Here is a 10,125-nt window from a genome sequence, read left to right on the forward strand (position 1 = left end):
CAAAAATATAGGTAATTTCATGGTACTTTGACCTCTTCAGCCCTGCTCAGTTTTCTTAAAGCATTTGATGTAGACAACACACAAACTAAATCATGAATCAAACATTTCTCAACACAAGAGTTTTTAGATAAACTTACAGATCTCTGACGTATCTTTAGACATTTGTATAAATCACAACTGAATCATGATATACTGAAAAATTTTATAATTTTATGATTATATTTCTAAAATATATTTTTGCTTATGAAAATCCTAAACTTTGAAACCTTAAATAAATCTGTAATTTCTTGTTTCATGTCCATAATATATTTTGTAAAATAGACAATTCTGCAACTTGGACATTATGCAAACACCATAAAATATACAGGCAGTCCCCCCTAAATCTGTAGTTATATCACTGAAAGCATTGTGTTATTCTTGCAGATCAAGTCTGAGAGCTATATTCAGTAGGTGCAGGAGGCAGGGCTTGCTGAGAATGCGGCCAAGTCTGTGCAGCAGAGGGTCTGAGGTGGAGTTTGCACACATCTACACCCAGGGCTGGGCAGGAAGTCAATGAGTGCTAGCATGGAGAGGTGGCAACAGGGACTATGGTTGTGGGGACCAGGAACACAGTGATAACCCTTTTAGGCAGTAGCTTCCTGATCTTGGGCAATCACTGCAGAAAATACTTGGAGGGAGGTCTCCATGAGCACCAATATTTAGGACAGAGCCAAAGAGACTGGGCACGCTCTTCCTATGGTGGAAGTGAAAAACTGCCTGACTGCTGGTGAATGAATGATGTCAGGAGGAGGGTCAGGAGAAGGCAAGGAGATGTTGCAGAGTTTCAAATGCACCCTGGAGAGCTCTCCTTTGCAGTCCTCACTAGTCATTGTCAAACCTTCACATGCATGTGAGGCAATTGAAAATACCATGGCTTGAGTCAAGAATGTGGACCAGTTCTTTTTGGTCCAGTGACTCTGGATTCCTCCCATTGCTTGGCCCATTTTCGCTCTCAAAAAAGACATCCTTCCTCTTTAAAACTTTAAAGAAGTCTTGTGCTGCAAATTTAACAAAGGCAATGCTTCATTTAATCTCTTGACTGCCGATTCCATGAACATTGGTCATGGAACCAAGCAAGGTGAAGTCTTTGACAATTTCAATCATCTCTCTGTTTATCATGACGTTGTCTCTTGATTTAGTTGTGAAGATTTGAGTTTTCTTTACGTTGAGCTTTAATCCATACTGATGGCTGCAGTCCTGGATCTTCATTAGTAAGCTCTCCAAGTCCTTCTCTCAGTAGACAAAGTTGTTCCCTTTGTATATCCTAGGTTGTTTTTAAGCCTTCCCCCAATTCTAATGTCTGCTTCTTCTAATTATTGTCCAGCATCCTGGTTTATTTGTTCAGCATAGAAATGAATAAGCATAATGAAAGATGCAATCTAGTTTGACAAACACCTTTCCTGATTTTAAGCCATGCAATAGTCCCTTGTTCTGTTCAAAAGACTGCTTAGTCCACGTACCCATTCCACATGAATGCAATGAAGTGTTTTGAGAATTCATATTCTTCTCAACATTACCCATAAGTTGTTATGATTCACGCAGTCAACAGTTTTTGTATAGTCACTAAATCACAAGAAAATATCTTTCTGGATTCTCTTTTTCTCAGTCACAGTCTAGTTTATGTTGTCTATGATACAGGTGCATATCATGCTAGACCCTCTGCTGAATTGGCTTAAATTTTTGGTTGCTCCCTATCAAAATACGTTTGTAAAAACTGTTGAATGTTCTCCAGCAAAAAATTTAATTGCATGTGATGTTAATGATATTGTTATATAATTCCCAAATTCTGTTGCGTCTCTTTTCTTTGGAATGAGCACAAATATGTCTGGCCTCTTTCAGTCAACTGACCAGGTAGCCAACTTCCAGATTTCATGGTTTGTAGGACCGAGTGCTTCCCGTGTTTCATTGGCTAGATAAAGCATCTCAATTAGTTTTCAATCACTTACTGGAGTCTTGTTTTTTCACTGTTACCTTCAGTGCAGCTTGTGCTTCCTTCTTCTGTACTGTAGGTTCTTGGTTATGTTAGGCCGGGTTAACGAGAGAAACAAATTCAGGGACACTCATGCATGTCTAAGAAAGAGCTTTATCTCAACAAGTAGTTGTATATTATGAAAACATCCCAGCCCAGTCAGGATCAAGTCCATAAATCCAGTATTAGGCCAGAAGTCCGATGCTAGACCATAGGTCCCATTTCAGACTCATGTAGCCACATGCAATGATGCAAAATGCAGGAAGGTCACAGGTCTGTGTATGCAAAGTCGTATGGATCCAAAGTCTTGTGGCAGTGGAAGCATCTCGGCCTGGAACACATCTCCAGGTGGCTGCTCCAGCTCTCTGAGTATGGCTGTTCAACAGGAAGGTGAGGCAGAGAGAGAGAGAGAGGCTCTGGCAGGCCTCAGCAAGTCTCCATGTGGCATGTCAACAGGGAGAGCAAGGAAGTCCCCAGAATCCTCATGCGAAGGCCACTCCCACATGGAGGCATCGTTAGGCTGTGACCTGATTGACAGGCTAGACTCCACCCTACACCTATTTATCAAGTTGACATGAAATTATGTAACTACCACATTGGTCATATGCTATAGCTTGAAATACTTGAATGCCAACTACTTCTTTTTGGTACAGTGACTTTGTGTATATCTGCCATCTTCTGTTGATGCTTCCTGAATCATTCAATCTTGTGCTCATAGAATCCTTCAATTAGCTACTGGAGACCAGTTTTTTCATCAGTTCTTTCAGCGTGAGCTGTGCTGAAAATGTTCTTCCCTTTCGGCTTCTAACTCCAGGTATTTTCACATTAAATTCTAATATTTTATTTTGTCTTTTCAAGTTGCCTTTGATATTTTGTGTTCAGTTATTTTACTTCATCATTTCTTGTATATACTACAGTCACTTTATGTTTAAGGGCAACTTTCAGAGTCTCTTTTGACATCCACTCTGATCTTGACATTCTTCCCTGACTTTTTAATGACCTTGTGCATCCTTCATGTATAATGTTCTTGAGCTCGTGCCACAGCTCTTCACATCTTCAGTCACTACTGGTCAGTCTGTTAAATCTGTTCTCCAGATGCTGTTAAATTCACGGGATATACTCAAGGTTGTATTTTGTGACTCTACTCCACTTTTTCAATTTTCATCAAGTTCAACTTGAACTTACATATGAGAAATTGATGGTATACTGCCCAGTTGGGCCCTGACCTTGTTTTGTCTGACGATAGTGAGCTTATACATCATTTCTTCCCACTGATGTAGTCAATTTGAGCCCTGTATATTGATAAGTTGACAGGTTCAGAATAGACAAAGACAGACTGGGAAACTGTTCTCAATTAAATGAGATTAAGAAGAAATTATTATGCAATGTCTAACTCTGAACTGGAGAAAAAGATCAAAAGATATCTTTGGAATAATTGACTAAATGTCAATATAGACTGTGGACTAAATGATGTTTTTATATAAATATTAACTTCTCTAATTTTTCTAATCTAATGGAATGTAAAGAGAAGAAATAGAACAAAATGAAAATAATTGATCAATTAAAGCATACTTTTCTTAGGATTTTTTAATTCTATTCTTGTACTTTCCATATTTTAAATTATGTAAAAATCAATTTAAAAAACAAAATTAAATTTAAAGAGCAAACTATATTTTTATTTCTGTCTTTTAAACTCTGGCATGATTTAAGCATTTGACTCACCTTTATAATAATTCAACACCCTTGGGACATTTAATCAGAAACTTTATAACAAATTAAATTATTTACAGTAATGGTTAAAAATTCAATTAAAGAAAAGTCTACCATGTATATAATGCATGATGGCAGAGCTAATTGTTCACATTTATAATAATCTTAGAAAGACTAATCTTTCTATAACTTTATTTCAAAGGCAGAGTAATATAGAAACAAAGACAAAGACTTAATTAAGTCTTAAAATAGATTCTGAAAAATTAACTGCATTTGCTAATTAATTCATAATGCAGAAAGCTGTTCTGTCAATGGATATTCAGTAAAAAACAGTCTTTGTGTGTCAATGGCCTAAAAATTGTCTTTTTCCAGACCAAACTGCTCCTGAGAGTTTTGCACACTATTAAAGAGACTTGAGTCTGTGTTTGAGTCAGTGTTCAAGGATAATGAAAAGCAAGGCCCTTTCTTTTCTTAGATTTTATACTAAATGTATACACAGAGACATTCTTTCAAACACACATACCCATGCACATGCACACACACACAAATCCACTGTCATTGAGTCAATTCTGACTCGTTGTAGCCCTCCGTAGGGTTTTTGAGGTTGTAAGTCTTTAGAGGAGCAAACAGTCTCATATTTATCCCTTGGAGCAGCTAGTGGAGTTAAACCTACCACCTTGCTGTCAGCAGTCCAATGCTTCCCCTGCAGCTCCACCACAACTCTTCTATACACACAATATACACGTACAAATGCAGAACACATGCGTAAGTTCTTCTGATCCTAGAAAAATATTTCCTCCAAGTTTGTACATTTGTGACAGTTTATTAAAGACAATCCAAATATTAAAGTGTTAAAATGCTTTTAAAATATTATAAGCATTTATTATGAATATATATATTTTTTTCTCTCAAGGAAAAGCTACTGTTTATTGTTGTGAAGCTTTCTTTCATACTGGAAAATTTGTCCATGTCATACATGTCCTGAAACCAAAAGAAAAGTTCTATGTTTGTATGTTTTCATCTGGCACCAGCAATTATATTTCTTGTTCGATGTCCTCGCCTGAATCCAGTCTGAATCACTGGCAGCTCCCTGTCAATGTGTTATTGCAGCTGTTGTAGGGAATCTTCAGCAAAATTTTACTTGCTCGTGATATTAATGATTTTCTTCTATAATTTGCACATTCTATTGAGTCGCCTTTCTTTGGAATGGGAACAAAATGAATCTCTTCCAGCTAATTGACCAGGCAGCTGTTTTCCAAATTGTTTGACATAGAGTAGCGTGTGCTTCCAGTGTATAAGGTTTGCAGTGGCTAATTCCTCTGAAAAGGACAGCCTACTCCTGCTTCAGAGTCTATTCTCAGTCTGCAAGTCATGCTGAAGCCTTTTCCCTGGGTGACCCTGCTTGTATTTGAAAGACCAGTGACAAAGCTTCCAGCGTCACGGCAACACAAGCCATCACAGTATGACAAACGGAAAGGTAAGTGGTGGCATTTGTAGTAGCTACAATCAGTGAGAACAAAATCTGTGGCACACCAGAAAGATAGCTAATAAATATAAAATAAAATTTTAGAAAAGACATGATAGTTGAGTATGGTAGCTATTATGTTTTATCTAAAAGTCTATTTTTACTTATTGACTGTCTTTCTGATGTGCCATAGGTTCTGCTCCTTTTGATTGTTAGGAATATCTCTAGTTTTCACTTAGAGATTGGTTAGAATATATTTCCTTATATTATTGGTGGAGGCCAAAACATGCAAGGTTAATTGTGAAAAAAAAACCCCACAAAAATTCAATATTTGTTTCTTGCCAGATATTACTAACAGTAATAATAATTCCAGGTTTTATTAATAATGAGGAATCCTGAAAGATATAGGCCAGGACTCTATTATTTTGTCTTGGACCAGGCGTTCCTCAGAGATCTGGATAGGCAGCTCTACCTGTGCAATAAGCTCTCTGGGTCAGGTAAGAAAATGTCTTTATTAGCACACTCATAGTTCTTTACCTCTGGGAAGAACATAGATTTCATTAGATTCTCAAAGAGGTCTTAAACCATTAAAACTTATCACTGTTTGGGACCAATTGTGGGAGTAATTTCATAATTCATTGTCCGTCACTTATCTAACCTTGAGTCCAATGCTATAATCGAGAAAGAAACATTGACTGCAAGAAAGAAACAAGGAAGATAACAAAGCAGTATTGTGGAAAATATAACTCAGGAACATATTAAATATTAAGCAAAAATATTTGTATACAGATCATTTCCTGGTCAAAAAAAGAGCAATACACTAAGGAAAAATTCAATAAAATCCAGTAAGTCAGTAGTTTTAATTATAGAGAGTTAGGAAAAGTACTTGCCATATCGACAAACCAAGCGATCACGGTCATCCAGTCCATTCTGACCCATCGGGCCCTAAACCGGGTTCCCGGGGCTGTGGCTGTCCAGTGGAGCAGAGCGGCCCATCTGTCTTTGGCAGCACGGCCGGTGGACTCAAATTCTGACGGAGGTGTTTCTGACATCATCAGAGGGCTCTCCTCATTCTGATAGATTAGACAAATCTGATAAAGTGAATATACTAAAATATTTGCCCCTGAAAAAACAAACCTTGAAAAGCCCTGGCTGAGGTAATTTTTTGTTTGTTTGTTTGCTTTGAAGGTGGGAAAGGTATTGACGAAAGAAGCAAGAACATTATTATTACTAACCATGACATACTCAGTAATCTTGAGAACATCATCCTAGAAAAAAATAGTAATTTTAATATTTTTAATTGATGAGATAAATAAGAAAATACGATGTTGAAAATGTCAAGGTGTCTTAGATAACAATGAAGGTATTATATTATGACTTTAAATATGCTTATTAAATAGCAATTACCTTAAAGAACATAATCCACAATCTACATAGGATATGGCATTGAGGCCCTGTCTCATTGCTAATTCTTCTTACATATCACTTTTAGAATTGTGGTTCTGGTGACCCCATTATCTTCTTGACGACTGATACTCATTCTGGGTGGTCCATTGTTATGAAATCTTGTTGGCTTAACCTTATCCCATTAGCAGTAAATTAAACTGAATGCATAGAAAATGAGGTGACTCATATGAGGCCTCAGAGGTAAGGATTCTGCATTAAAGTATGATGAAAATGTTTGGATGAAATTAGCCTTTTCAATATACAGTTTTGGAAACTCTATCCTTTGTAATCTCCCCCAGGGATTTACTTTCCTGGAAATAGCCTGTCTGGAACAGAGCAATGCAACCTCTTAACAGCATCCTTTTGAAATAGGTCATTGCTGTGTATTGCCCCTGTAATCAACAGGATTCTCAAGGAGAAAATGTGTCTTCTCCGATCATGCAGCAAGACCAAATGAGGCAGAATTTCTTACCTGTCTGAGACTTTCTTGTTGAGTTGTTTTTTCTAAATCCTAAAATCTCCAAAGATATTTTAAGAGATTTTTGATTACTTTACACTTATTCATAGGATAACATTCTAATACTTACCTGGCAGGGGACATACCATGATCACGAGGGTGGTTTTCTCAGGGCGAGGCTTATCCATTGCACTCCGGATGTGCTGATCCCTGCGATTTTCCCAAATGTGGGAAACTCGACTGCATAATTTGTGGTAGTGGGGGACTGTGTTCACACTCTCCCCTGTAAAAAAAAAAGAAAAAGAAAAGGACGACATTCTATAGAGTGACTAACTTGATTAAATAAGAACTCTGGCTAAAACACAAAGCCATTTCAGTTCAGGCTCCTTGTTTTCTTAGATGCTGTGATGAAGTAATATCTTTATAAAGGAACCTGGCATGGGCCTTAAGAAGACAAAGACGTTGAAAATGAAAATGACTAGAGAAAATGAGCTGATCCTGTTGAAAATGGAATGTGATTGTTATCTCCTAATTATCACTTGATTTCAGAGAGATATTTACCATAGCTTAAAGACATAGAAAAGAATAAGCCTTATTAAAATATGACCAGTGTAAGCAGAACTATAGAGAATTGACAAGGGGTTATACTTAAATGAATAGCCTAGAGGCCAGTGCATTTTACACACTAGCTGCTGTCCTCTTCTGGTGATAGCAGTCAATTCTAGATTGCTTTAGGAAGAACTATAAAAATGTAAATTACTGAGACCTGATTTGGTCTTATTGCCTTAGCTAAGTTCTAACACTTAAACTTAAAATATATGGCTGCTGGATCTAATTAATACTGGTTAATTTGCATATCCAAGAATCTTCCCCTATTGCATCTCTCTCTTAACTAATATGAAATGACTCTTTCAAAGCTCATGAGGTCCTTTACATTGCGAACTGGATTGAAATCTGTGCCTTCATTTTAAAAGATTTCAACTTTTTCTTGACTACCATAACCCAGTTTGAATTTTGTACTGTGTTCTTGTTTCCTTCCTTAACAAGCTGAAGATAAGAACTGCTTAGTCTCAAGTTACACATTTAGATAGAAAATAATGTCTTCAATGAACATAATATAGAAGTGATTGCATACTCCTGATATTTCAATCATGCTTTTAAATAGAACAGAAAGCCTAGAATAAACATTTACTAATAGGTTAAAATAAAGTATCAGTGTAGAGTCTTCAAACAGCAGACATAGGATTAAATAATTTTATAGTTGTTTTCTTCAAATGATATCTATAATACTTTTTCTTAACTTCAACAATCTCTGATCTTGAGGTTGTGAAAATTAAGGATAGATAGTAATTAAAATTAAAGATAGGTTATATTAAAGAATAAATGATTTATTATAAATTATGAAATACTAATTAGATATACAATTTTATGTTGCTCCCAAAATTTAAAGTATACAGAGTTACTATGCCATCAACACAGAAAGAGAAAAAAAGAAAACATTTGGATAATTGATTTCAAATATAATATTTGATAACAAATTTAAATATTTGAATTATGGAAATAATATTCCTTGGTACAGGGATTCATAATTCTAATTTTCTTTTAATCTTTCTAAACATATGAGAATGTATTATATTACAAAGTTAACATTTGCATTGCACCAAAGAGCTTTCCACCATCCCATCAATAAAATCAATTTAAAAAGAAATATTATTAAATAAGTATATGCCCTCACCTGTTGACTATTTTGAAAATAATACGATTTTTACAATAGTTTATAACCATGGATGATCTATGAATAGTTACATTACAGATAATTGGCCCTGTTCCTGAATTTATCTAGACAAAATTCAAAATTTAAATTTGAGTTCCAGTGGTTTTAATAGCCAAACTTTCCATGACCACCTTAGACAAGTTCTTGAGCTAAGAGGAGTGCTGAGACAATTGGTCCTTCATTGAAAGGCTTTAAATATAATGGCAAACTTCATTTTAAAATTGTTATACAATGCTACCAAGAACTCCAAAATGTATTAAATCAGTATGGCCATCTTCTTTTGAAGAAAGAAATAGTCCTTCAGTTCTTAAAACTCTCACTACCATTGAGTCAATATTGACTCCTATTGACCCTACAGGATAGTAAAGTTTCTTCTGTAATTGTAAGTAGAAAGGCTGTCTTTCTCCCATGGAGCTGCTGGTGATTTTGAACTGTCTAGCTTGTGAATCGCAGCCCAGTGGGTAACCACCAGGCCACCAGGGCTCAATACTACTTCATGCCAATAAATAAACTCCAGGCTTTTTCATTTGGCTATGATCTGTCGACTCATTTTAAAATGAGTGTTTTAATATGTTTTGCATCTAGTATGGAAAGAGGTATAGATAAAAATACTTAAAATTTAGGATAGAATTCTTTTAACTTTAATGCACAAAAAAGTCATCAAAAATTGCATATTCCTAATTAAAAATAACACTACAGAATTCAGTTGATTAGACATCATGGTATGTTTTCAAAGTAAAAATTGAGTATTATAATTGGAGCACATGATAGCATTCTGTTTGTTTTCGCTCTCACATGTAAAGGAGTGACCTCAGGGAGCACTCCCATTCCCGACAATGTGAAATTTGCTCTGGGAAGCAGTGTTGATACCTCTTGCCTCTTCTCAATGCTGAACAACAACAACAAAAATGCAAGTTTGGAGAAATAACACCAACTTAGATGGTGGCAACTCTGAGAATCCCACTGGACTGCATTTTCAGACAACAATGGAAAATTTTGGATGAGTGCTGAATTGCATCTGTACATACTCATGAATTGACATCAGTCTGGTTAGAAACAAAGATGGTACAGAAAGCTAGAAATCATGATTAAAGTACTGCTTAACATCATCACATGCTGGACACACAGTGGATGGATAGATGGATTGTGATAAGAGTTGTATGAGCCCCCAATAAAATGATTTAAAAAAAAAGGTACTCAAGGACCATCTTGTGGTATTTCACCAGACTGTCAGTTCTCCAGGGATCCCTAGTTATTGATATTGG

The 10,125-nt window shown here is 36.0% G+C and overlaps 1 non-coding gene across 1 annotated transcript; it reads left to right on the forward strand.

Moving 5' to 3' along the window:
- Nucleotides 1-7,208: 7,208 nt before the first annotated feature.
- Nucleotides 7,209-7,372, forward strand: LOC115871215. The gene has a single exon (XR_004047167.1). It is a non-coding gene; the product is annotated as a U1 spliceosomal RNA (small nuclear RNA).
- The last annotated feature ends 2,753 nt before the right edge of the window (nucleotides 7,373-10,125 follow it).

This window comes from Echinops telfairi, unplaced genomic scaffold, assembly GCF_000313985.2.
Source record: "Echinops telfairi isolate 266 unplaced genomic scaffold, ASM31398v2 ScPeMD7_3533;HRSCAF=4204_1, whole genome shotgun sequence".
NCBI classification, from domain to species: Eukaryota; Metazoa; Chordata; class Mammalia; order Afrosoricida; family Tenrecidae; genus Echinops; species Echinops telfairi.